The 27,882-nt window shown below is 43.6% G+C and overlaps 1 protein-coding gene across 37 annotated transcripts in view; it reads left to right on the top strand.

Annotated features, from left to right (window-relative positions):
- Nucleotides 1-27,882, top strand: part of LOC139561502 (receptor-type tyrosine-protein phosphatase delta-like) — a 600,941-nt gene that overhangs the window by 201,064 nt on the left and 371,995 nt on the right. For all 37 annotated transcript variants that reach the window (XM_071378643.1, XM_071378677.1, XM_071378668.1 and 34 more), the window contains exon 5: nt 24,183-24,257. The gene's annotated coding sequence lies outside the window, so the exon portion shown is untranslated. The remainder of the gene's footprint in view (nt 1-24,182; nt 24,258-27,882) is intronic.

Genomic DNA, 27,882 nt, shown 5'->3' with positions numbered 1-27,882 from the left:
TGTGCTCCGGGCATGTGCTGACCAACTGGCAGGTGTCTTCACTGAGATTTTCAACATGTCCCTGATTGAGTCTGTAATACCAACATGTTTCAAGCAGACCACCATAGTCCCTGTGCACAAGAACACGAAGGCAACCTGCCTAAATGATTACAGACCCGTAACACTCACGTCCGTAGCCATGGAGTGCTTTGAAAGGCTGGAAATGGCTCACATCAACACCATTATCACAGAAACCCTAGACCCACTTCAATTTGCATACCGCCCAAACAGATCCACAGATGATGCAATCTCTATTGCACTCCACACTGCCATTTCCCACCTGGACAAAAGGAACACCTATGTGAGAATGCTATTCTTTGAATACAGCTCAGCGTTCAACACCATAGTACCCTCAAAGCTCATCACTAAGCTAAACCCTTCCCTCTGAAACTGGATCCTGGACTTCCTGACGGGCCGCCCCCAGGTGGTGAGGGTAGGTAGTAACACATCTGCCACGCTGATCCTCAACACTGGAGCCCTCCATGGGTGCGTGCTCAGTCCCCTCCTGTACTCCCTGTTCACCCACGACTGCATGCCCTGGCACGACTCCAAACACCATCATTAAGTTTGCAGACGACACAACAGTGGTAGGCCTGATCACCGACAACGACGAGACAGCCTATAGGGAGGAGGTCAGAGACTTGGTCGGGTGGTGCCAGAATAACAACCTATCCCTCAACGTAACCAAGACTAAGGAGATGATTGTGGACTACAGGAAAAGGAGGACCGAGCACGCCCCCATTCTCATCGACTGGGCTGTAGTGGAGCAGGTTGAGAGCTTCAAGTTCCTTGGTGTCCACATCACCAACAAACTAGAATGGTCCAAACACACCAAGAGAGTCGTGAAGAGGCCAACAAAGCCTATTCCCCCTCAGGAAACTAAAAAGATTTTGCATGGGTCCTCAGATCCTCAAAAGGTTCTACAGCTGCAACATTGAGAGCATCCTGACTGGTTGCATCACTGCCTGGTACTGCAATTGCTCAGCCTCCGACTGCAAGGCACTACAGAGGGTAGTGCGTACGGCCCAGTACATCACTGGGGCTAAGCTGCCTGCCATCCAGGACCTCTACACCAGGCGGTGTCAGAGGAAGGCCCTAAAAATTGTCAAAGTCCCCAGCCACCCCAGTCATAGACTGTTCTCTCCACTAACGCATGGCAAGCGGTACCGGAGTGCCAAGTCTAGGACAAAAAGGCTTCTCAACAGTTTCTACACCAATCCATAAGACTCCTGAACAGGTAATCAAATGGCTACCCGGACTATTTGCATTGTGTGCCCCCCCAACCTCTCTTTTACGCTGCTGCTACTCTCTGTTTATCATATATGCATAGTCACTTTAACTATACATTAATGTACATACTACCTCAATTGGCCCAACCAACCAGTGCCCTCGCACATTGGCTAACCGGGCTATCTGCATTGTGTCCCGCCACCCACCACCCGCCAACCTCTCTTTTATGCTACTGCTACTCTCTGTTCATCATATATGCATAGTCACTTTAACCATATCTACATGTACATACTACCTCAATCAGCCCGACTAACCGGTGCCTGTATGTAGCTACTGTTATAGCCTCACTACTGGATATGGCCTTGCTACTGTTATTTTTCACAGTATATTTACTGTTGTTTTTATTTCTTTACTTACCTTTTGTTCACCTAATACCTTTTTTGCACTGTTTGTTAGAGCCTGTAAGTAAGCATTTCACTGTACACCTGTTGAATTCGGCGCACATGACAAATAGACTTTAATTTGATTTGATTGAAGAATGACAACAGGCACTTAATTGAAGAAACCCTTCCTTTGACCAATCGCCGACGAGGGGGCGGGTGCCCAAACAGCCGACAAAACCCTTGTCGAAGTCCACAACTAACAAAAACGTCACAAAATGTTGTCATAATATGTGCACAAACTGTTCCGAACTATTTTGGCTGGGTAACATGCAGACACCTTCATTCTCTTCCTCCCTCTTTATCTCTGACTCTCTGTCTCTCTCTCACACAGTCTTTCCTCTCTCTCACATTCCCTGTCTTTCTAACTCAACATTAGACCGGTTTCTAAACTCAAGCTCTCCCCTGTCCAACTGAATGTAAACTTCTTCTTTCATTCATTAGTTAAACCCACTCTCTCATATGATTAAGACAAGCCTACTAAGACTCGACCACCCCAGGCCAGGGAGAGGAGAGAGGGAGGGAGAATGATATGAGAGAGAGCAATGGAGAGAGATAGGTCATGAGCTCTTCTGCAAAAAAAAATTGAATTAGAGTTTACATCAAAACCTTCAATCCAAATCCAAATTCCAAACCTAAAACCTTGATTTTGGACAAAATTCCCTGAATTAATTATCAAGGACTATCAACAAAAAAACGTATAGCTAACCAAAACCTGCAGAAGAAACAGAGGAAACCTGGAAATACCATCCAAGCCAAAACTGAGTGAGTAATGTTCAGTATGAAGCTAATTCTGAAGCCAAAAAGTATAATACAATAATCTCTAGGTAATTTTGCTATATAAAGCTAAATAAATAAGCTACCAAGCTGCTAGGACAGAACAGACCTGGCTGCAACTTCAATTAGTTCTGAAGTGTGAAGTGAGATGTGTGAAAACTCTTGAGCCCAACAATGGCAGGAGAGTTTCACAGCCTCCCCCACCCAAATGCAGAGACATTTGAAGCCCACTGCTCCATGTCTTCCCCCTGTGCAGATGTCATCACAGTACAGTCCCCATTGGATATGAAAAATAACACTAAATCCATCCTGAGTGAGTCTGATCAATTCTCATCCTCAAACTGCCCTGCAGACGAGCAGCCCCAAGAGGAGATTCACCCCCCCCCCCCCCCCCCCCAGCACTGAACAGACCTAGGTCCCACAACTCCGCTGCTCCTCCATTGTTGAGAGAGATAAATTCACAGAGCTGCCGAGAGAGATTGGCTGTCTGAGAGAGCTGGCTGCACTCCGGACTGAGGTGAGCAAACTTAAGGAGGAGAGAGAGGAACACATGGCCTAGCTAACATTAGTGAAGAGGGAGGGAGAGGAGCACATGGCACAGCTAACAGCACTGAACGAGGAGGGAGAAGAACACATAGCACAGCTAACAGCACTGAACGAGGAGGGAGAGGAACACATGGCACAGCTAACAGCACTGAACGAGGATGGAGAGGGACACATGGCACATCTAACAGCACTGAACGAGGATGGAGAGGAACACATGGCACAGTTAACAGCACTGAAGAGGAGGGAGAGGAACACATGGCACAGCTAACAGCACTGAACGAGGATGGAGAGGAACACATGGCACAGCTAACAGCACTGAAGAGGAGGGAGAGGAACACATGGCACAGCTAACAGCACTGAAGAGGAGGGAGAGGAACACATGGCACAGTTAACAGCACTGGAGAGGAGGGAGAGGAACACATGGCACAGCTAACAGCACTGAACGAGGATGGAGAGGAACACATGGCACAGTTAACAGCACTGAAGGAGGATGGAGAGGAACACATGGCACAGCTAACAGCACTGAACGAGAAGGGAGAGGAACACATGGCACAGTTAACAGCACTGAAGAGGAGGGAGAGGAACACATGGCACAGCTAACAGCACTGAAGAGGAGGGAGAGGAACACATAAAGGAGGAAGTAAGAAAGCTGAGATGTGAAAGAGAGCAGGACACTCCCTCAGAGAAGCCAGCAGAAACAGCCCACCTCAGACCGGACAACAACCTCAACACCACAGTGGGACAGACACCATAGGACCCCCCGACTCAGCTCCCCTGATAGCCCTCCTGACAACCCCCCCACATCCACTGAGGACACACAAAAGCCAGAGATTGTGTTCCTTATGGACTCAAATGGCAAATATATTCAAGATAATACACTTTTTCCCAAACACAAAGTGGCTAAACTCTGGTGCCCAAGCACTAGGCATGCCCTGGAGCTGTTGTCAGAAGACAAACTAGGGTCCCCCAGCCACATCATAATTCACATGGGCACAAATTACCTGAGGGCCCAGAAGGAAAGGGTGGCTACATTACCCACTTTCCCCAACACACAAGTGCTACCACGAAAAGTATTTCACCCTGCCACCATATAGTGGGTGAATGTAAGCATTTCCCGGGACTGTGCCTCAAAACCTAACGTCTACCTGGCCCACCACTCCAACCTGGACTTGAACAGCCTTTACGACCAGGTCCACCTTTACAAGGGAGCAATCCCAACTTTTGCCAGAAGCCTGAAGGATGCCACCCTCAACTGCAGCCCAAGCACAGAGAGAACCCACACCAAGGAGACCTACACCTAGACCACAGCATCACCAGCCATAACCCCCTCCCAACCCCAACCAGCTGAGACCCCCACTAACAAACCCTGGCCACACCCTATATAGGCCCCATTCCAGATCAGACCTATACCCCTTCTGCAAGGTCTGAGGTCATCTGCCTTTGGCCTAAAGAGCAGGAACCTAGACTTCATCAAATAAATTGGAAATACAGACGTTGTCATCCTACAAGAAACATGCTATAGAGGAGACGGACCCCCTAGGTTACAGAGAGCTGGTAGTCCCATCCACCAAACTACCAGGTGTGAAACAGGAAAGAGACTCAGGGGTATGCTAATACGGTATAGAGCAGACCCTCTCTATTAAATCAGTCAAAACAGGAACATCTGGCTCGAAAATTAATAAGGAAATTTCTCAACAGAGAAACATGTGCTCATGTGCTACCTATATCCCCCAAATAGAATCCCAATATTTTAACGATGACAGCTTCTCCATCCTAGAAGGGGAGATCAACCATTTCCAGGTCCAGGGACATGTACTAGTCTGTGGCGACCTAAATGCCAGAACTGGACAAGAACCTGGCACTCTCAGCACACAGGGGAACAAACACCTACTTGGGGGTGACAATATTCCTTACCAATATGCCCCCTAGACACAACTATGACAAAACAACCAACAAAAATGTGCCACAACTCCTGCAGCTCTGTCGCACGCTAGGTCTGATCATAGTCAATGGTAGACTTTGAGGAGATTCTTACACCTACAGCTTATCACATTATCACATCACATTATCACTGACCTCAACCTGGAGTCTCTCAGGGCGTTCACAATCAGCCCACTGACACCCATATCAGATCACAGCAAAATCACAATCTACTTGAACAGAGCAATGCTCTGGTTTGGAAAACAATGACAAAAGGTTTGAGGAAGAATGCAGAAACCTAAGAAAGAAATTGAGAAACCTGTCCAACCAAAAACATAGAGACCCAGAAAACCTGAGCCTACGCCTTCACTATAGTGAATCACTAAAACAATACAGAAATACTCTACGGAAAAAGAAGGAACAGCATGTAGGAAATCCAAAGAATCTAACCACTTTTAGGAAAATTGGAACACACTAAATAAACAACAAGACGAAGAGTTATCTATTCAAAACGGAGATGTATGGATAAACCACTTGTACAATCTCTTTTTATTGATTTATTTCACCTTTATTTAACCAGGTAGGCAAGTTGAGAACAAGTTCTCATTTACAATTGCGACCTGGCCAAGATAAAGCAAAGCAGTTCGACACATACCACAACACAGAGTTACACATGGAGTAAAACAAACATACAGTCAATAATACAGTAGAAAAATAAGTCTATATACAATGTGAGCAAATGAGTTGAGATAAGGGAGGTAAAGGCAAAAAAGGCCATGGTGGCGAAGTAAATACAATATAGCAAGTAAAACACTGGAATGGTAGATTTGCAGTGGAAGAATGTGCAAAGTAGAGATAGAAATAATGGGGTGCAAAGGAGCAAAAGAAATAAACAAATACAGTAGGGGGAGAGGTAGTCGTTTGGGATAAATTATAGATGGGCTATGTACAGGTGCAGTAATCTGTGAGCTGCTCTGACAACTGGTGCTTAAAGCTAGTGAGGGAGATAAGTGTTTCCAGTTTCAGAGATTTTTGTAGTTCATTCCAGTCATTGGCAGCAGAGAAATGGAAGGACAGGCGGCCAAAGGAAGAATTGGTTTTAGGGGTGACGAGAGAGATATACCTGCTGGAGCGCGTGCTATGGTGACCAGCGAGCTGAGATAAGGGGAGACTTTACCTAGCAGGGTCTTGTAGGTGACCTGGAGCCAGTGGGTTTGGCGACGAGTATGAAGCGAGGGCCAGCCAACGAGAGCGTACAGGTCGCAGTGGTGGGGGGTATATGGGGCTTTTGTGACAAAACGGATGGCACTGTGATAGACTGCATCCAATTTATTGAGTAGGGTATTGGAGGCTATTTTGTAAATGACATCGCCGCAGTCGAGGATCGGTAGGATGGTCAGTTTTACGAGGGTATGTTTGGCAGCATGAGTGAAGGATGCTTTGTTGCGAAATAGGAAGCCAATTCTAGATTTAACTTTGGATTGGAGATGTTTGATGTGAGTCTGGAAGGAGAGTTTACAGTCTAACCAGACACCTAGGTATTTGTAGTTGTCCACATATTCTAAGTCAGAACCGCCCAGAGTAGTGATGCTGGACGGGCGGGCAGGTGCAGGCAGCGATCGGTTGAAGAGCATGCATTTAGTTTTACTTGTATTTAAGAGCAGTTGGAGGCCACAGAAGGAGAGTTGTATGGCATTGAAGCTCGTCTGGAGGGTTGTTAACTTCTTGAGGGCAGGGGGCAGCTTTTTCACTTTCGGGAAAAATAGCATGCCAAAATTCAACTGCTTGCTACTCATCCCCAGAATATAAGATATGCATATTATTAGTAGATTTGGATAGAAAACACTCTGAAGTTTCTAAAACTGTTTGAATCATGTCTGTGAGAATAACATAACTTATGTAGCAGGACAAACCATTCAGAATTTGTATTTTTTTGATGTCACTGTCTTTTCAATGAGTTTTTAGAGACACCAGATTTCTAATGGACTTGCTTGCAGTTCCTACCGCTTCCACTGGATGTCACCAGTCCTTGGAAATCGGTTGAGGTTATTCCTTTGTGTACTGAAGAAGTAGGGCTATCGTAAATGAGGGTCACATGAAGTACATTTTTGGAGAGAGTCACGTTATGAAAAAAGTTGCGTCAGTTTGATTTCGTTTTATTAACGTTTAAAAATACCTAACGTTGTATGACAAAAGTAGTTTGAAATGTTTTGGTAAATTTACATGTAACTTTTGATATATTTTGTAGTGACTTGGCGAAAGTTGGAAGCTGTGTTTTTCTGGATAAAACGGTCCGAATAAATTGACATTTTGGATATATATCGACGGAATTAATCGAACAAAAGGACCATTTGTGATGTTTATGGGACATATTGGAGTGCCAACAAAATAATTTAGTCAAAGGTAAGGCATGATTTATATATTTTATTTCTGCGTTTTGTGTCGTGCTTGCAGTGTTGAAATATGCTACTCTGTTTGTTTACTGATGTGCTATCATCAGATAATAGCATCTTATGCTTTCGCCGAAAACCTTTTTTGAAATCTGACATGTTGGCTGGATTCACAATGAGTGTAGCTTTAATTTGGTATCTTACATGTGTGATTTAATGAAAGTTAGATTTTTATATCATGTTATTTGAATATGGCTCGCTGTATCTTCCCTGGCTGTTGGCCGTTTGCGTCCCACCTGCCCCAGAGAAGTTAACACAGTGTCCAAAGAAGGGCCAGAAGTATACAGAATGGTGTCGTCTGCGTAGAGGTGGATCAGAGACTCACCAGCAGCAAGAGCGACATCATTGATGTATACAGAGAAGAGAGTCGGCCCAAGAATTTAACCCTGTGGCACCCCCATAGGGACTGCCAGAGGCCCGGAAAACAGGCCCTCCGATTTGACACACTGAAATCTATCAGAGAAGTAGTTGGTGAACCAGGCGAGACAATCATTTGAGAAACCAAGGCTATCGAGTCTGCCGATGAGGATGTGGTGATTGACAGAGTCGAAAGCCTTGGCCAGGTCAATGAATACGGCTACACAGTATTGTTTCTTATCGATGGCGGTTAAGATATCGTTTAGGACCTTGAGCGTGGCTGAGGTGCACCCATTGACCAGCTCTGAAACCAGATTGCATAGCGGAGAAGGTGCGGTGTGATTCGGAATTGTCGGTAATCTGTTTGTTGACTTGGCTTTCGAAGACCTTAGAAAGGCAGGGTAGGATAGATATAGGTCTGTAGCAGTTTGGGTCAAGAGTGTCCCCCGCTTTGAAGAGGGGGATGACTGCAGCTGCTTTCCAATCTTTGGGAATCTCAGACGACACGAAAGAGAGGTTGAACAGGCTAGTAATAGGGGTTGCAACAATTTCGGCAGATAGTTTTAGAAAGAAAGGGTCCAGATTGTCTAGCCCGGCTGATTTGTAGGGGTCCAGATTTTGCAGCTCTTTCAGAACATCAGCTGACTGGATTTGGGAGAAGGAGAAATGGGGAAGGCTTGGGCGAGTTGCTGTGGGCGGTGCAGTGCTGTTGACCGGGGTAGGGGTAGCCAGGTGGAAAGCATGGCCAGCCGTATAAAAATGCTTATTGAAATTCTCAATTATAGTGGATTTATTGGTGGTGACAGTGTTTCCTATCCTCAGTGCAGTGGACAGCTGGGAGGAGGTGTTCTTATTCTCCATGGACTTTACAGTGTCCCAGAACTTTTTTGAGTTTGTGTTGCAGGAAGCAAATTTCTTCTTGAAAAAGCTAGCCTTGGCTTTTCTAACTGCCTGTGTATATTGGTTTCTAACTTCACTAAAAAGTTGCATATCACGGGGGCTGTTCGATGCTAATGCAGAACGGCATAGGATGTTTTTCTGTTGGTTAAGGGCAGTCAGGTCTGGAGAGAACCAAGGGCTATATCTGTTCCTGGTTCTAAATTTCTTGAATGGGGCATGCTTATTTAAGATGGTGAGGAAGGCATTTTTTTTTAAATAACCAGGCATCCTCTACTGACGGGATGAGGTCAGTATCCTTCCAGGATACCCGGGCCTGGTCGATTAGAAAGGCCTGCTCGCTGAAGTGTTTCAGGGAGCGTTTGACAGTGATGAGTGCAGGCCGTTTGACCGCTGACCCATTACGGATGCAGGCAATGAGGCAGTGATCGCTGAGATCTTGGTTGAATACAGCAGAGGTGTATTTGAGGGCAAGTTGGTTAGGATGATATCTATGAGGGTGCCCGTGTTTACGGCTTTGGGGTGGTACCTGGTGGGTTCATTGATAACTTGTGTGAGATTGAGGGCATCAAGCTTAGATTGTAGGATGGCTGGGGTGTTAAGCATGTCCCAGTTTAGGTCACCTAGCAGCACAAGCTCTGAAGATAGATGTGGGGCAATCAGTTCACATATGGTGTCCAGAGCACAGCTGGGGGCAGAGGGTAGTCTATAGCAGGCGGCAACGGTGAGAGACTTGTTTTTAGAGAGGTGGATTTTTAAAAGTAGAAGTTAAAAATGTTTGGGGACAGACCTGGATAGTAGGACAGAACTCTGCAGGCTATCTCTGCAGTAGATTGCAACACCGCCCCCTTTGGTCGTTCTATCTTGTCTGAAAATGTTGTAGTTAGGGATGGAGATTTCAGAGTTTTTGGAGGTCTTCCTAAGCCAGGATTCAGACACGGCTAGGACATCCGGGTTGGCAGAGTGTGCTAAAGCAGTGATTAAAACAAACTTAGGGAGGAGGCTTCTAATGTTAACATGCATGAAACCAAGGCTATTACGGTTACAGAAGTCTTTGGCTCGATAACAAAGAACAAACAGCCAAAACATATGCAGTAGATTTGGAAAGTATTCAGCCCTATTCTAAAATGGATTAAATAAGTTTTTCCCTCATCAATCTACACACTGACAAAGCAAAAACATGTTTTTAGAAATGTTTGCAAATTTATGAAAACCCTCCCGTAAATATCACATTTACATAAGTATTCAGACCCTTTACTCAATACTTTCTTGAAGCACCTTTGGCAGTGGGTAGAGCCTTGAGTCTTCTTGGGTATGACGTTACAAGCTTGGCATACCTGTATTTGGGGAGTTTCTCCCATTCTTCTCTGCAGATCCTCACAAGCTCTGTCAGGTTGGATGGGGAGCGTCGCTGCACAGCTCTTTTAATGTCTCGCCAGAGATCAATCAATCAATCAAATGTATTTATAAAGCCCTTTTTACATCAGCAGATGTCACAAAATGCTTTACAGAAACCCAGCCTAATACCCCAAACAGCAAGCAATGCAGATGTAGAGGCACAATGGCTATGAAAAACTCTCTAGAAAGGCAGGAACTTAGGAAGAAACCTAGAGACGAACCAGGCTCTGAGGGGTGGAGATTATAACAGTACATTGCCATTAAGGCCAGATTGTTCTTCAAAATATTCAAATGTTCATAGATGACCAGCAGGGTCAAATAATAATCACAGTGGTTGTAGAGGGTGCAACAGGTCAGTACCTCAGGAGTAAATGTCAGTTGGCTTTTCATAGCCGAGCATTCAGAGATCGAGACAGCAGGTGCGGTAGAGAGAGAGAGAGAGAGTCAAAAACAGCACGTCCGGGACAAGGTAGCACGTCCGGTGAACAGGTCAGAGTTCCATAGCTGCAGGCAGAGCAGTTGAAACTGGAGCGGCAGCATGACCAGGTGGACTGGGGACAGCCAGGAGTCATCATGCCAGGTAGTCCTCAGGCATTATCCTAGGGCTCAGGGAGGGAGAGAGGAAGAGAGAGAGAGAATTAGAGAGAGCATGCTTAAATTCACACAGGACACCAGATAAGAGAAGAGAATTACACCAGATATAACAAACTGACCCTAGCCCCCCGGCACATAGACTATTGCAGAAAAGACATGAGTGGGTCGGGGGACACTGTGGCCCCGTACGATGATACCCCCAGACAGGGCCAACCAGGCAGGATATAACCCCACCCACTTTGACAAAGCACTGCCCCTACACCACTAGAGGGATATCAAAAGACCACCAACTTACTACACTGGGACAAGGCTGAGTATATCACACAAAGATCTCCTCCACCACACGAGCCCGGGGGGGTGCAGTACGGGACAGGAAGATCACGACCCCTCCTAGGCACAGCGTGGAAGAGCACTCGTAAGCCAGTGACTCAGCCCCCATAATAGGGTCAGAGGCAGAGAATCCCAGTGGAGAAAGGAGAGTCGGCTAGGCAGAGACAGCAAGGGTGGTTGGTCGCTCCAGTGCCTTGCCGTTCACCTTCGCACCCCTGGGTCAGACAACACTCAATCATAGGACCGATTGAAGAGATGAGCCGATCGGGTTGGGCCACTCAAGGACATTCAGAGACTTGTCCCGAAGCCACTCCTGCGTTGTCTTGACTGTGCATAGCTTCGTTGTCCTGTTGGAAGGTGAACCTTCGCCCCAGTCTGAGGTCCTGAGCGCTCTGGACCAGGTTTTCATCAAGGATCTCTCTGTACTTTTCTCCGTTTTTCTTTCCCTCGATCCTGACTTGTCTTCCAGTCCCTGTAGCTGAAAAACATTCCCACAGCATGAAGCTGCCACCACCATGCATCACCGTAGGGATGGTACCAGGTTTCCTCCAGACGTAATGCTTGGCATTCAGGCATTCAGGTTTCATCAGACCTGAGGATCTTGTTTCTCATGGTCTGAGAGTCCTTTAGGTGCCTTTTGGCAAACTCCAAGTGGCCTGTCATGTGCCTTTTACGAAGGATTGGTTTCCGTCTGGCCACTCTAACATAAAGGCCTAATTGGTGGAGTGCTGCTGAGATGGTTGTCCTTCTGGAAGTTTCTCCCATCTCTACAGAACTCTGGAGCTCTGTCAGAGTGACCATCGAGTTCTTCATCACCTCACCGACCAAGGCCTATCTCCCCCGATAGCTCAGTTTAGACGAGCGGCCACCTCTAGTAAGAGTCTTGGTGCTTCCAAACTTCTTACATTTAAGAATGATGGAGGCCACTGGGTTCTTTGGGTCCTTCAATGCAGCAGAATTATTTTGGTACCCTTCCCCAGATCTGTGCCTAGACACAATCCTGTCACAGAGCTCTCTGGACAATTTATATGACTTCATTGCTTGGTTTTTGCTCTGACTTGCGCTGTCAACTGTGGGACCCTATACAGATGTGTGCCTTTCCAAATCATGTCCAATCAATTGAATTTACTACATGTGGACTCCAATCAAGTTGTAGAACCATCTCAAGGATGATGAATGGAAACAAGATGCACCTGAGCTCAATTTCGAGTCTCATAGCAAAGGGTCTGAATACTTACGTAAAAATGGTATCTGTTTTTTATTTTTTATAAATTTGCAAAAATTCTAAAAGCCTATTTTTGCTTTGTCATTATGGGGTATTGTGTGTAGATTGATGAGGGGGGGGGGGATCATTTAATCCATTTTATAATAAGGCTGTAACATAACAAAATGTGGGAAAAGTCAAGGGGTCTGAATATGAATGCACTGTACATGATCAGTTACAAATCTTAGAATCAGTTATTAAAGAGTATCAGAACCAAAAAGGCCTGTGGTGTTGATGGTATCCTACTTGAAATTATAAAATATACAGACCACAAATTCCAATAGGCTATTCTTAAACTATTTAACATGATCCTCAGCTCTGGCAACTTCCACAATATTTGGAACCAAGGCCTGATCACCCCAATCCACAAAAGTGGAGACAAATTTGACCCCAATAACTATAGCGGGATATGCTTGACCAGCAACCTTGGGAAATGTATCTTTATTATCATTAACAGCAGACTCATACATTTCCTCAGTGCAAACAATGCTCTGAGCAAATGTTAAATGGGCTTTTTACCCAATTACTGTACGACAGACCACATATTCACTCTGCATACCCTAATTTACAAACAAACAAACCAAAACAAAGGCAAAGTCTTCTCATGATTTGTTGATTTAAAAAAAGCTTTTGGCTCAATTTGGCATGAGGGTCTGATATACAGATTAATGGAAAACAGTGTTGCGGGAAAAACATTCAGTTAAAATTGGCAAAAAACACATTTCTTTATACAGCGCTGTGGGGGTGAGACAGGGATGCAGCTTGAGCCCCACCCTCTTCAACATGAATATCAACGAAATGGCGAGGGCACTAGAACAGTCTGTAGCCCAGCTAGCATGGACACTGACAGTTGTGAATCTGATACATCCGATGAGCTACTGCCCCCTTACCCAGGAAAGCTACGAACAACGGACAGGGACGTTGGACCATCGAAGAGGTGCAAATATGATGAGAACTACGTTGATTTGGGGTTCACTTATATTGGGAGTAGTGCCTTTCCTCAGCCACAGTGTGTTATATGTGCAAAAGTACTATCTCACAACTCAATAAAACCTTCACTCTTTCGGAGACATTTATAAACGAAACATGACAATTTGAAAAATAAGCCATGGGAGTTTTTGAGCGAGAATTAAGACAACTTTCGTGTAGTAAGACATGTATAAAAGCAACATATACCATTAATAAGAAGGGGCTAGAAGCGTATTATATGGTGAGCTACCGAGTGACTAGGACAGGCAAGCCCCATACTATTGTGGAGGACTTCCTGCTGCCGCGGATATGGCTGGGACAATGCTGGGGGAAATGGCCAAAAAACTATACAGACAATGACTTCATCAAACAACACTGTTTCACTGAACCCATTGCCCTTTATGGTTGTGAGGTCTGGGGTCTGCTCAAAAACCAAGAATTCACAAGATGGGACAAACAACACAATGGGGCAAAAACATCCTATGTTTACAACGTAAAACACCAAATAATGCATGCAGAGCAGAATTAGGCCGATACCCGCTAATGATCTAAATCCAGAAACAAGCCGTTAAATTCTACAACCACCTAAAAGGAAGCAATTCCCAAACCTTCCATAACAAAGCCATCACCTACAGAGAGATTAACCTAGAGAAGCAAGCTCGTCCTGGGGCTCTGTTCACAAACACAAACAGAACCCACAGAGCCCCACAGAGCCACAGGACATCAACAGCAACACAATTAGACCCAACCAAATAATGAGAAAACAAAAAGATAATTACTTGACACATTGGAAAGAATTTACCAAAAAACAGAACAAACTGGAATGCTGTTTGGCCCTAAACAGAGAGTACACAGTGACAGAATACCTGACCAAAGTGACTGACACAAAATTAAGGAAAGCTTTGACTATGTACAGACTCAGTGAGCATAGCCTTGTTACTGAGAGAGGCCGCCGTATATTAGACCTGGCTCTCAAGAAAAGACAGGCTATGTGCACAGTGCCCACAAAATGAGGTGGAAACTGAGCTGCACTTCCTAACCTCCTGCAAAATGTATGACCATATTAGAGACACATATTTCCCTCAGATTACACAGATCCACAAATAATTTGAAAACAAATCCTATATCTATTGGGTGAAATGCCACAGTTTGCGATCACAGCAGCAAGATTTGTGACCTGTTGCCACAAGAAAAGGGCAACCAGTGAATAACAAACACCACTGTAAATACAACCCATATTTATGTTTATTTATTTTCCCTTTGTACTTTAACTATTTGCACATCGTTATAACACTGTACATAGCCATAATATGACATCTGAAATGTCTATTCCTTTGAAACTTTTATGAGTGTAATGTTTACTGTTTACTATTTTAGATTGCTTATTTCATTTTTGTTTATTATCTATTTCACTTGCTTTAGCAATGTAAACATATGTTCCATAGTCAATAAATCCCTATGAATTGAGATTGCGGGAGAAAAAAAGAGTTAGGAAGATGGAGATAGGTAGGGGAGAGAACTTTAAAAAAGTGATTCAGCTATATTGTTACTCATCCTTTTTTGCAAGAGGGCTCATGTCAGAGTACTTTTAAGTGGTCCTCCTCTCCATTGTTCTCATTATTCTTGCTTAATCATGTTAGATAACTCTCTCCCTCTCTCTCAATCCTCCCCCGCTCCTCCTGCCCACTCAGCAAACGGCTAGTCTTCTGATCTCCAGTGCTAAAAGAGTGCTGTGACTAACACACACACACACACACACACACACACACACACACACACACACACACACACACACACACACACACACACACACACACACACACACACACACACACACACACACACACACACACACACACACACACACACACACACACACACACACAGCTAAGATCTGTCCATTCCTTAGGTGTGGGAGAAATGTGCTACTTGGAACAGGCTAATTTGTTATTGAGAGAGATGAGCGTGGCCGGGAGCCAAGACAACAGGATAGTGAGGCAACCAAGCTACACCCTGTTGTCAAGAGGCATCAAGAGAGGGAACGAGATCATCTTGTTTTTGCGCACATAGATACTCATACTGACAGTACATGCACACACATATGGAGAATACTGCATGTATGCATTCAATTATGTACACAAAAGCACAAACAGTCTAGCAGTTCACCGTCACTTGTCTGCAATTAGTATGTGTCCTTCACACTTGAACATGTCACATGGCTAACAACTCACACACATTATGAAATCATTGAACCATGGACAACATAACTTTTGTCCATTACATTGTAGATACCAGTTAATCTTCACACTTATCTTTCCAACTACTCCCAAAGTTCTCAACTGAAAAGTGCCTCAGTCTCTGTACTGATGAGATGTTTGTCTTTCACTTTCAATCCAAGTGTCAGGTGATGCAACTCGTCAAACCCTCCCTGTAACAACTGAGAGCAGCAGCTCTCCTCTCCTCACCACTCCTCAACATCACCGTATCTGAAAACCCATTATCCAACTCCCTTGTCTCGTCCCCTTTCAGTTACATGAGGACAATTACAAACGAGAGCCTTGAGTGCTCGGTTACAGCTGTTACAGATATGTAGTACCTTTTTTTATGAGGAGACAAGACAGAGGAGGATGGTTATCACAGGTGAGGTGAGGCAGTCATGGCAGTCACATTCCAGTACCTTCCCTAGCATGAAAGTGGGTCACAGGAGTGATTGTGGCATTCTTGGAACAACAGCACCGACTAGTGGTGGTGGTGAGGTACTACATGCAAAGAACCTCGGTTATGGGTTAGACGTGTAACGTATATTAGTGAATCGCTTCAGGTAGAAGTTTGGCAGTCAGCCTTAGGCACAGATCTAGGATCAATTGATATGCTCCCTGAAGTATAACTCAAACCATCAGGGACCACACAAAAACTGACCTCAGAAAAATTGGACTCAACCTTTTTATGTGAATAACTGTACCGTATTCCTCCCTCCCTCCCTCCCAATCCTCAACCGCCCAACCCACTTATGCACACACCCATAAACTGTAGCGTAGTCTCTAACACTGACAAGAAAATTAATTCCAGAGAATGGAGGTGCTGTGTGCGTGTGTGCGCACGTGCGTGTGTGAATTCACCTGCTCTGAATTTGCATGACCCAAAAACGCCTTCTCTATCCAAGTGCCCTATAAATCAAACACAGAGAGTCTATCCCCAGCCGCTTCAGTTCCTTTGTCTGGCAAAGGTGATAAATTGATCCCCAGCTAGCTAATAAGCAGTGGCATGGGGCACTGACTTCCCAGGATTTATGCCGCGACAAGTGGATTTATATAGGAAATGCGAGAGATTTTTCAGAACAAATCTGTTTACTTTTTTCAGCGGCCTCCGAGAGCTCATGAGATTTGAAAGGGGTAGACTTTGGTTTTGATGGCTCCGAGAGTAATACATCAGGACAGAGGGATAGAGGAGGAAATTCTATCAGGAAGGAAAGGAAAAGGACAACTTAGTTATGACAGTTTTGACTCTTTCTGATTGAATCATGTTTCCAATATCAATCAATCTCAATTCATTGGATTGCAATCACATACTTAGGCAGAGTTACAGTTCTATAACACTGCAAAGGATTTGTCTCCTTCGTTTCTTCTTTCTTTCTTTCTTTCTTCGTTGATTCCTTCATGATCACTGATCTAAAAATAGCAGATGGGTGTCAATGGTCGTGAAGGAAAGGAGACAGGGGAGAAGCCTTTTAGAGGGAACAGAAACTGAATTTTAAAGAATATGATCAATGATATCATCTTCTGCAGAGCTGACGGGAAGAGAGATAGAGAGAGAGAGAGAGAGAGAGAGAAAGACAGAGACATATAGAGAGAGAGAGAGAGAGAAAGACAGAGACATATAGAGAGAGAGCGAAAGAGATGGAAGACAGAGTGAGGACTGAACGGGGCGATGAATTTCCTAAGAGAGTGCCCTCCCCTCCTTTATCTAATTCCTCTGCTTTGGCTTTAATGTGTTTTCTCTCTCCCCGTCCTCCCTTCCCCCTTCCTCTCTCTTCTGTGTGTGCTGATAGAAGGTTTATCGCGCGTGCCGATGTGACATTTGAATGATTGAGATCACGTTGGCTGAGTAGATTATGACCCCCTTTGGGAGGAGCGTGGTCTTAAGCACCGATGGAGAACTTTGCAGATGGAAGCTTTGATGGAAGGCAGAAGGAGGGAATGTGTAAAAGTGATGGGTTGAGTATCAAAGCCCCTCAGCACCTCCATTTCCCCACCACCCCTTCAGCCTTTTATCTGGTTGGTAACACACACCTAAGAGGTGGGCTACCCGTCGGCGCTAGCTTACCGCTACACTCGGGAAAAGGGAGGGAGGGAGAGAGAGTGATGTGGAGAGAGACACACATGGAGAGATGGAGAGAGATAGGTGCTAGGCCAGAGCAACATAAGGAGGGGGTTGAGGGAAGCAAGCTGTCAACCGGGTGGGAAGTTGCCTTTTTAAACATCAATTGCAGTCAAATCAAAGAGCTAGCTTTTTGTACTGTACTGCTATGGCCTTACCTTGGAGATACATCTATACACTCCAGCAGGCCTTGAGCAGGCAGCACATTCTCCAGTTCACACAAATGCTGTATGTTTAGGGATGCAGGTTGTGAAGTACTTACTGGGGGACATTTGAATTCAAAGGAATTAAGCCTAGCCATAACATCTGTGTACACCTGCATTGAAGTGTGTGTGTGCATGCGTGCATGTGTGTGTGAAACCATGTGTACAAAACACAATCCCTTAATTTAGAGGGTTGTGAAGGCATTGTCCTCACAGTACTGCAGCGCTATTATTTGGGAAGCAGCTAGCTAGTGTTGACTATTCAGCAGCCTGATGGTCTGGGGGTAGAAGCTAGTGTTGGCTATTCAGCAGCCTGATGGTCTGGGGGTAGAAGCTAGTGTTGGCTATTCAGCAGCCTGATGATCTGGGGGTAGAAGCTAGTGGTGGCTATTCAGCTGCCTGATGGTCTGGGGGTAGAAGCTATTGGCCAGGCTGTTAGTTTTAGCATCAACAGCTACCCTCATTGACGTCCATTGATCTGACATGTGATGCACAGAATCTCACTATATTGAACTGTTGATGATGCAGTCGTGCGCCACAGAGCCAGTTGTAGGGGCCGAGAACCGGGGGAAAGAAACCAGCTCCTTCCTTTCCTTTGGTAGCTTTTATAGGCTTGTTTCGGGAGAGCCGACTACAGTGCTGACAAGCAAGCCTGAGTTTCTGACAGAATGGTGTCAGCTCAAACTGTGATGTTTTCCGCTCACACAAGTGAATACCGTTCGTTGCACCTGCTGCTTGCAACACAGCTCAGCACAGCTCAGACAGGCTGCTTGAAACTCTGTAATTAGATGGGATTGGTAGTGCTGGGGATATTACATGTAATGTTTTCCCAATGTTATTTGGTAGTGTACGCATGAATGGAAGCTAAGCCAGTGTTTGTGTGTTTGCAGTAGTACTTGTGATCACTGATGATTAGCTTATTATGATAATTGAATGTTTGTTTTATTTGATTATCATTGAAGAAACAGTCAAAGGTATATTTAACTCTATACTCCTTTGTGTCATTACAATCAGATTGTCATCAGTTAATCATCTTGAGCATCTTTATGTTAGATTGATGTGTATTTGAAATGTAGGGCTACTTGAATTGTGATGTTACTTTCCTGTCATTGACAGATATTTCATTCTCTGTCTGGCATGACGGCCCGGAACGTTAAAATGCCTTTACGGCTAACAACATTTTTATGCACTCTCCCCTCACCTGCCTGGTCCATCAGAACCAACCATCCTGGTTTCATATTCATCCTCCCATCTCATGTTTGTCCAAGTCTGACTTTTATACCTCGTCAGCGGCGGACGGCCTAGTAAATTACCACATTTACAACCAATGATAAATTGTACAGATAAGTATAACTTAGTTGTGATGCTCAACTACTGAATGAACCTGTCAACATGCATCACAGTTGCTAGCTGTGCCACTAGTGATCCTGGTTCGAGTCCAGGCTCTGTCGCAGCTGGCCGCGACCAGGAGATCCATGGGGCGGCGCACAATTGGCCCAGCGTCGCCCGGGTTAGGGGAGGGTTTGGCCAGCAGGGATGTCCTTGTCCCATCACACTCTAGAGACTCCTGTGGCGGCCCGGGCGCAATGCACGCTGACACGGTCGCCAGTTGTACGGTGTTTCCTCTGACACATTGGTGCGGCTGGCTTCCAGGTTAAGCGGGCATTGTATCAAGAAGCAGTGCGGCTTGGTTGGGTCGTGTTTCAGAGAATGCACGGCTCTCGACCTTCGCCTCTCCCGAGTCCGTACGAGAGTTGCAGCGATGAGACAAGACTGTAACTACCAATTGGATACCACAAAGTAAAAAAAGTGTATACATTTTTTTTTTTGATACCTAAAAATACTGCAGAGTAATTCAAAGCCATTTGCAAACTAACCTCTTTGTCCATCTGATGGTAAGTGTTCTTGTTTCAAACACACATATTTAAAGGGACAGTTTACTCAGAATACAAGCAAAAATGATTTTCAACCTACCTTGGCTGCAGTTGATTTAAGGCAGTTTTGGCATATTTTGTTTCTTTTCGACACTTAAAAGACATATTTTTGTTAATGTTAGCGTTCTCAGTAACAATTAAAATGAAACTGTTCTCGTACCTGTGTAATAAAACTCTAATTACATTTGGAATAACATTTTATTGGCATTTTGTTACATAATACTTTGGTAATTGCATTTTAATTGCATAGCAATGAGCTGAGAGGTTTTGTAACTACTGTCCACAAGAGGAATAGTGACTGTTCCTTATTCCACTTATGTAATAACTCCATTATTATGCAATTATAGAAGTCCTATGTAACAACAATGTTGCTATTATAATAATCACTAAGTTACTACACATGTAGAAGAACTTGATGTCAATGTAATACCTTATGTCTCATTCATTATGCAAATATGTTTGTTAGTCATTTTGAAGCGGCAAAAGTGGTCTACTCTAATGTTGAGGTGATTCACTCATGCATTTCATTCTAAGCTACAGGCTATATTAAGATTCATATCTAAGAGCCCTCCAAACCATGTGCTTATGATCATATATTTAGACTTATTCAACTAACTGTTGTAGTTTTTGGTTCTTCATCAAATACTTGGCAGCCATCAAATAAAGATATATTTTTAGAAAAAGGAGGAAGGGAAGCGCTGCTAAGGAACACAGTAGTAGATGTTGGTAGACAGAAGGTGCTCTTTGGTAAAAGGGGTAAATTGGTCATCAAAAAGAAAGGAGGACCAAGGAACTCTTCATATAATTAATTAAAAGGCCTTTATCTACATGTCATGTTCAATGGAAACAAAGTTTAAAAACTCTGACGCGTTTCGGCTGCATGGCCTTCGTCAGGGAGTAGATTCATTTCTGTTTTCAAATAACTTGTATATATTCAAATACCTGGTTTTCTGAGAGCTATTCAAAATACTGAGACCTGAGACCTGTATTTGAATATAAAAAAAAATGGTTGCCTTTTAATTGAAACTCTAAATAATCTATATTCGACTACCTCGAGTATTTGAGAAGTTGGTGTTTTCAAATAAACTACAAAATACTCAAATGTTGTGCCCTGGTCTGGTATAAGCGTTCAATACATTTCTGTCCCCTGCCAGTGGTTTTTACAAGCGGTAGAAAAACGTTGTTTTCCCTTTTGTTTTTTCAACCCCACTCGTTTGACCTGCCTTTTAGGGGTACTTGCACATTAGCGCTTGAGCAACGTTCCCTCTCCACTCCCAGTGGCTTTAATGAGCTGATCCTGTTGCTTGAGCGTTACTTACAGTTATGGGAAGGTCATAAATGTGGGATTTATGTTTCAGGTGTGGTTGGGAATGCTGATGCTTCCGTCGGTAAGAGAGGAGAAGACATAATCTCGGTGTGGGCTGCCGCATACCTAATGTCTGCGTGTGTGTGTTTGTATGTGTGTGTTTGTGTGTGTGTGTGTGTCTTAGGGAGAAGGGTGTGTGGCATGCCATTGATATCTGCTGTCAAGCTGTTTGTCTTCTAAGATGAATGTACATGGATTTCTGTGTATATACAGATACAGGTAAATGCCAAAATAGAGGAAGCACTAACAAAGTGTCTTAATAGGGCGTTGGGCCACCATGAGCCACCAGAACAGCCTCAGTGTGCCTTGGCATAGATTCTACAAGGGTCTGGAACTCTATTGGAGGGATGCAACACCATTCTTCCATGAGAATTCCATCACTTGTTGTTTTGTTGATGGTGGTGGAAAACGCTGTCTCAGGAGCCGCTCTAGAATCTCCAATAAGTGTTGAATTGGGTTTGAGATCTCGTAACTTAGACACACAACAAACACCTTAAACCACCATATGCTCATTTAAGACCCCTCTTTCAAAGTCATTGAGATCTCTTCTTCTAGTCATGGTAGCCAAAATAATGGGCAACTGGGCATTTCTACACACGACCCTAAGCATGATGGGATGTTAATTGATTAATTAACTCAGGAACCACACTTGTGTGGAAGCACCTGCTATCAATATACTTTATATCCCTCATTTACTCAAGTGTTTTCTTTATCTTGGCAGGTACCTGTATATATTCTGTACATTTTGCATCAGGGGTATATAGAGATACAGTAGGCCTAGAAATGTTCCTACTTAGCTACTGTTATCAGTAAATGAAAAATATTACACAGACAGGTAAAGAGGTTATCCAACTTTGTTCACCTGAGGTGTATTCACGAGGAACCAAATGGACCAAAAATTCTAATTTCGTAGGCAAAACGTTTTGCATTGCAAAGTGCTTTGCTACAGTTTGCTACAGTGTGCACTAATGAATACACCCCTGCTGCTCTGTATTGATCCTGATGTGTTTGCGAAACCCCACCGTTTTCAGCAGCTCCAAAACATACTTCCTTATTCAGTCACATGACTTGTAACTCTAGTGCAGTGGTTCTCAAAACATACTTCCTTATTCAGTCACATGACTTGTAACTCTAGTGCAGTGGTTCTCCTGGTCCTGGGGACCCAAAGGGGTGGACAGTTTTGTTTTTGCCCTAGCACTACACACCTGATTCAAATCATCAAAGCCTGATGAGGAGTTGTTGATTTGAATCAGGTGTGTAGTGCTAGGGCAAAAGCAAAACTGCACCCCTTTGGGTCCCCAGGACCGAGATTGAGAACCACTGCTCTAGTGTATGGGATACAAACTCTGGTTGACTCTGAGGCTGACCTAATATAGACACCGTACTGTCATACCATGGACACCATACTGTCATACTATGGATACCGCACTGTCCTAGTATGGACACCCGACTGTCATTCTATGGACACTTGAGTTGGTGATGGTTTATGTTCACAAGGAAAAAATAAATAAATTCAGTACTGCTCCTATCTGCTATCACCTTGCTACAGTATCAGCTAACATGATGCTGCAGCACATTACGAACATTCTCTGAACATATATGGTATGTATAAGCTGGACGTAAAAGCCTAAGTGTTGTTGTTCATTAGTTTACTCCAATTAGAGGAGGGGTGGTAGGGGTAGGGGAAAATATGTTTGAAAGAGATTTTATATATACTGTATATATATATATATATATATATTATATTTACAAAAAATATGAGGTATTGGAAATGATGCAGACATTTACATTGATGGAAGCTACAATCTATCTGCAATAGTATAGCTGATCTACCACCTTTACATTTATTTAAATAATAGTACATTCTCTGACACCTATCTACTAACTCATAGTTCTTATCTCGACTATTTGGGTACTGACATTATGGGCATTTTAATTCCAGTAGACAGGAGACCATTAGCATAGCTTCTTGGGTGGCTGGAGCTGTGTTTCTCTAAATCATTAAGCTAATTATACAAGCTAATTAATCAGCAAGCTCCAATGCCGGGTTATAAGAAGCAGAACGCCACCGCTCTTTGTTGGCTTGCATAATGAAATAAATCATTTTTAGAACTCTTGAGAGGGAAAAAATGAAGGGTGGGACAAACTTTGATCTGTCGAAGAGTAAACAGATGATTTTGCATATTTAAGTGATGAGGTGGAAGAATAAACCAAAGGCTCGGTTGTGGGTAGAATACGAAAGGACACAGTACGAGCTGAGACTTTGAATTATCCCCGGCCTTTTGAGTTTGGAGAGGGTTGGAGCTTGTGTTTTGTACGTGTGAGAGCTTGTGCGATTCTGTGTGTGTGAATGTGTGTCGTTGGTGAGAAGGAGCTCTCTCTGGTCCTTCGGGGCTCGTCTGTGTTCCTTTACGTCCCCATTATCTCCCAGCTGTCGACCGATATGCAGCTGAAGACAAATCAATTAAGGCTGCTCACAGACAGAGAGAGGGAGGGTGAGAGAGGGAAAGAGAAAAAGAGAGGATTAGACTGAGAATGGATAGACTGTGTGTGTGTGTGTGAGAGAGAGAGAGAGAGAGGGGGAGAGAGAAATAGAGATAGAGGTAGTGGATGGGTGGGGGCAATGCACATATCAGTGACTGTATAATGAGGAAACTGTCACTTCATAAATATGTGTAGGTTTATTTTGGGTGGACTTATGAACTGAAAACCACTGAGTCCGACCACTGACTTCTCTGAACTTCCATAGGGGCTTTGTTTGTAACACAATTGTTTCCTTTCTTGATATTCTGTATAATCAGTGAAGCATATGAACTCCAGTGTTCAGTGCTACTTGGTCAATATTATTTGGTTGCGTCTCAAATGTCACCTTGTTCCCTACAAAGTGCACTACCTTTGACCAGGGCCCATAGGGGATATGGTCCCATTTGTGTCACATTGACATCCTCTCCATGCGGAAGTCACATATACTATGCATGATCGTATTGACACATGTATTGCCATCACATGGTTGGCTCTAAATGGGTAATAAAAACATTGACAATCGTTGGGGTGGTATCACCTAAATCCATCATCTCATCTTCTTTTCCAGGGAAATTCCTGAGGAGTTCTGATTCTTTCATTCCTTCCGGTCCGAGGCGGCATTGCTATCAACTGTTCCAAACAGGTAAGAGCAATGCAGATCGGTGACACATTTCTTCATCCCGTTCAAACTTTAAGCACTTTCGTTGAAATGTCAACCCTCCACCAATGCCATATCAACACCAGTCACTAAATGAAATGGGCAAATAAAGGAACTATAGGTTGTCTTATAGATGATTGTCACATCACTGAGATGAATCAACCAATTGACTTCAAAAACAGCTGCCTTTTAAACAGCTGTACTGTATACGGTATATCATACAAACCAGTTTAGCTAAACACCACAGATAAAGCATGCTAGTAGCACCCCCCTCAGGGGAAGCAGGTCTATTGCTGTTTCAGCAGATGGTTGATCCTCTCCATAGAGTCTCCATAGACACACTGCTGATGGAAGGGAGGCCTATCTCCACGTGTCCACCGGTGGAAAGAGGAAGTGGAGTTGGACAGGTTTTATTTGTGTAGAGCTTACAGTGGTCTGTGCAGAGAGCTAGTTGACACACACTCACACACACACAGGCTGTCTCTCCCTGTCATCACTTGAGGGTCCCAAGCCATTCCCTTCCCTAAAGGTTCCTCCTCGACAGCAAGCTGGAAACTCTACCCTTCAGACAGACAATAACTCCAACAGCCAACACTGCACATCTACACTGGCTATTCAACTGTACTCTTACTGCATGTACACATGCCATTATGTAAGGGATAATCAGTAAGGGGCTATGCGTTATAATGAGAAATAATGCCCGACGTGGAAGGTGTGTGACACGACGCGCTAGCAAAGTGTCACTCACCTTTCACAGAGTTTCATTATTTTTCAGAGAACGCATGGAGTCTGATTGAAATGTAGGTAACTACTGTAGAAATATGTACAACATCCACTGACGTAGGTAGCAAGTTTACTAGATAGCTACAGTAGTTGCCTTGGTAACCAAACAGACTTGCTAGCTTAGCAAACCAAACCATCAGTCCTAGCTTGCTATTATGAAATCAAATTCAACATTGCCTTATAATGTTCAGCTTTTGCTTTCAAAGCATCTCAAACATGTAAGAACATGGTTACCAACATATAAAAGAAAATATTGACATATTTTCATTAAAAACAGTATTTTATCCTTCCACGATATATAGTCCCGTGGAAGGATCTAGAGTTGCCACCCAAGCCGACTGGTGGTTCATTCTATCGGTTAGGTTGCCAGAGACGCAACCCAGTCTTTTTTCTTCTATGTACTGTATATCTATGGACACGGCACAGTCATTCGTTCTAAGTGTTTTCATGCCAAGCTGGCTGGAAATGTTCTTATCACTTGCTTACTAGCTAGCCAACTACGGCTAACACAGTCACACCAAACAGTGCAGCCAGAATAACAGCAAAGTAGCTGCATACATTCATAATAATGAGCTAGTGATTTGCGATTTCCTGGCATAGGACACTTTGAGGAGGACACTTTTCAGAGGAGCTTGCCAATACACAGCTAACACAATAATTTCAAACTAAAGCTGGAAAAACAGCATACTAGCTGCATTTTGTTTTGATTGACCTGTTTTCTATTGAAATGTCTTTGTATATATCCATAAAATTATGGTGATTCATGATTTCGATTGGCTGAGAAAAGATTTCTGTCTCGTCCTGACACGTTAATCCTCAATGGGACAGTGAAGATCAAATTTCAATTCTGAAACTATGTTGCAAAGGTCAGAGAGACAGATAGCAAGGTTTATACAAATATCCGCTGCTGAAAACCAAATGCTAGCTTAAAAGAAGGGGAGATAATGTCTAGATGCTTTTTTACAGTGGAGATACATTTTTGAAATTGCCTGGTTGGGCTGATGAGACAGTGGATTGTGCAGTGAGATGGAACAATGAATAGGCATTTCAACTTCATAGCCTTGTGGTAACTTGTGGAATAGACACCAGTTGCAATGCAGCTTTAACCAATCAGCATCCAGGATTAGACCCACCCGTTGTTTAAAGGGAAATAATGCATGCTCTAGAAGGCCCTTCAAGCTAATCAGAGGCAAGAATTCAGATCAACTTTATTATCCCACCATGAGGAAATTAATTTTGTCATGTGCTTAAAAAGACTGTACATAAAACATGAAAACACAGAAATGACACAAAATAATTAATTCAAAGTGCTATAGCTACACATTGAAAGTGAAAGTGCAATATGCCGTATACTCGAGGGACCAACAGACTATCTATTAAACAGCCTAATGGCTGTTGGAATAAAAGAGTCCCCATATCTATCTGTTTTAATTTTATTTTGAATAAGTCTCTTTCATGGTTGAGGTAGATCGCAACTTTAAAACACTTTAAACAAAAAAAACACGGAAGAGACGAGCACAAATGACCATGTCGCTGCAAGAACAGACACCAGTAGCATACCTATGGCGGAGGGTCATAAAGCAAATGCCATGTTATAAGTAAGCACATACTGTACTATAAGCGTTCTCATACATTTTTTCTACATGGTTACCAACTTCATTAACACTTTTTTGAGCAGTATATTATGTATTATCATAGCCCATGTTTTTGAATACACTGATACTATGTAATCACTATAGCTCATCGGGGAGCAAACAACTCTACTACTCAAGTACTTCTGTGTAAATAGGCCATTCAAAACACACCATGATCCAAATTCCAACATCCCATGTACAATATTCTTTCATCAAAACACAATCCTATCCATGGCCATTTGCCAAAAGTATACAATATATTGTATTTGATGACATGCAATTTTTTTTAAGATCATATCTTATTAACATGTTGTTAATAATGTCCACATTTATGGAATTGCTTAGAGGTTACATGGATATGCTATCCTTGTTTTGGGAGTTTATTTTCTCTTCAGAGGCACGTACTCAAAAGAAATACAGCTCTTTATCAAAATAAACACCTTGTGTTGGCGTGTATTTGCACATACAGTGACTGAAGGTGTGTTGGAAAAGCTCAATAATTATATTTCATTGAGGTAGTAGAGTTAATGGAAAAACAACAACATACTGGAGATACTGTAGAGATGAGAAAAGGAGCGTGGTTTACTAATTTATGGTAATGTAGGCAATGACTTACTTAAAGACATGCTCAGGAACTTTGGCACACACTCGGTTCGCGAATTACAGCCGGCACTCTGTTCAGAGGTGCTAAGTACTCTCGCCCATCGGCCAGCAAACGCTATTGGTGTGGCTGAGCCCTTATAATGTGGCATTTGTAGTAACTACTTCTCTAACAGCGTGGTAACTTCTTTTTCCAAGAAGTTGAATGTTGTCTTTCTAATAAAATGACTCAAGTCAACATGAACACATGACCACGACGGGGATGGCTAAGATCAATAGGCTCCCCAGAGAGGATTGTGGGTACAGTTATAATTGGTGCGCCTGTTTGTCTCCCGGTCCCCGTTCCCCTGTCAGGGGAGAATGCCATATGCCAGTGCAAAGGTTCTCTCCGTGTCTATAGAATCTCCAATGAACTCATCAAATGCTGCTGGGGAGTTTTCGAAGCGTACTCTTTCGCATGAAATTTATAGCCAGATCTTTTTGATTTTTTCCATAACACCTTGCTTTTTCACTCAGGGGAGAGGGCAGGTTGCCTAGCGGTTATGAGCGTTTGGCCAGTAACAAAAAGGCCGCTGGTTCGAAATCCTGAGGAG

This window comes from Salvelinus alpinus, chromosome 31, assembly GCF_045679555.1.
Source record: "Salvelinus alpinus chromosome 31, SLU_Salpinus.1, whole genome shotgun sequence".
NCBI classification, from domain to species: Eukaryota; Metazoa; Chordata; class Actinopteri; order Salmoniformes; family Salmonidae; genus Salvelinus; species Salvelinus alpinus.
Note: the sequence above shows the minus strand (reverse complement) of the source record. Positions and strands in the feature narration are given on the sequence as shown.